General features: G+C 37.3%; 1 pseudogene; it reads right to left on the bottom strand.

The window, feature by feature from the left end:
- Positions 1-201: 201 nt before the first annotated feature.
- Positions 202-1,317, bottom strand: LOC149556265 (T-complex protein 1 subunit delta pseudogene; annotated as a pseudogene).
- Between the last annotated feature and the right edge of the window lie 379 nt (positions 1,318-1,696).

Raw genomic sequence — 1,696 nt, 5'->3', positions numbered from 1 at the left:
TTACATGTACCAATAAAAGTAAAACTGGAACCTCAATTAATGGTCCAATAGTTGCAACTAGGGCTTCCTCAAAATCTATACAAAAACTTGCAACACCAATAACTATTGCTAGTTCAAAGTTGTTACTTGATGTAACAAAAGATTGTGTGATAGACTAGGGATATGGGATTTTCTAACAAATGCATATAAGTTTCAGACAACCTAGTCCATGTCAATGTCACTGGTCAAAACCTCTTCAACCAAATTAGCATGCCCCAACTTCTCCTTCCTAAAGTGTTCAATATTAGCAATGGGTAAACAATTCAACATCTTGGTAATGAATTCAATTTCATCCATTTCCACATCCTTGACCGCCAAAATCTTTGCCTTGGATAGATAATGTGGCAAAAGATCAGTGATAACATCTCATAAAATATTCTTCTGGATCAATAGCACATTGCATCTAGTGGCTTTGATCTTCTTTATCATACCCAAAATATAATTCATCTCTTCCTTCAAAATCCTATACATCATTGTATAATTAGAGACCACAATGTTCTGCTCAATGTTTGTCTTGGGAGGTGAAATCTGGAACTGTATTACGTCAATCTTCACATTCTCAATCTTGGTGGGGCCTCTAGCTATATGGCCTGTCTTCTTATCAAACACCAAACCCTTAAACATCTAATCCATATCATCAACAGTCCCACACAATTTTTGCAAAACTTTGATGTCCATCAAATCCACAATGTTAGGGTTTACAGGGTCGATGACATTCAAGATGACATCAATAGAAAGCGAGGCCAATAAGGTAGAATATTGGCTAACAACCTAATAGTTCAAAGAATTACTCACACTTTTTACCAAAGAGTCACAGTCTATCAATTCGACAAGAATAGCCAAGGTAGTTAAAACCTCGACCACCTTCTCAGATGCCCTGTGAAAGGCCTTCGACATAATGGTAGGATGAACACTCTTAGACACCAAATTCACACATCGTTTAAAAATCACATCGGCCATGACAACAACTATTGTTGTGTCATCACCAACAATAATATCCTAATATTTTGAAAGCTCTACAAGCATTTTAGTGACTAGTTGAGTTACCTCCATTTTGTTAAGAATGGTGGCACCGCCATTGCTAATGATCACATCACCCCAGAGGGTGCAGAGCATCTTGTCCATGTCCTTGAGACCTAATGAGGTTCAAACTACATTTGCAACGACCTTTGGTGTGAGGATGTTGGCATGCCAGATGACGTCCCTGCACTTGGTGTCAACATATTTTTCTATCTTGGTAGCTGGTGCTACCCGCAAGTGTTGCACTACGATCACCATTTTCAACTTCTTCCAAAAATTCTTTGTGATGTTTTCTTTGCCTCTCAAAACACTAGTAGAAAATCAACAAATCTAATACCCTCTAATGAAACTTTGAGTGTTAGATCAAATCCCTCTCACTCAAACAAGTTCATTCTTACTTCTCGTTGTAGTCATTGTCAAGCCAATATAACACCTTTTTAGTTACAAGATTGGACATCCCTTACTACCAAAGTACTATGCTGATCTTCATTAAATATCAATCCGAGAGCGTGAACTTGAGATGATGTCTGCAAAGTATATGCTCTAGTTTTTGCTAAAAGTCACTACTACCTTGAATGCAATAACCATTAAGGAAATCTAGTTTATTCAAAGGAAAGACAACTATCAAATTCTTGGA

This window comes from Cupressus sempervirens, chromosome 5 (genome assembly GCF_028749045.1).
Source record: "Cupressus sempervirens isolate cs-2001-9-10 chromosome 5, ASM2874904v1, whole genome shotgun sequence".
In the NCBI taxonomy this organism is placed as follows: Eukaryota; Viridiplantae; Streptophyta; class Pinopsida; order Cupressales; family Cupressaceae; genus Cupressus; species Cupressus sempervirens.
The sequence above is the reverse complement of the archived record's forward strand: the minus strand, read 5'-3'. Positions and strand labels throughout refer to the sequence as shown.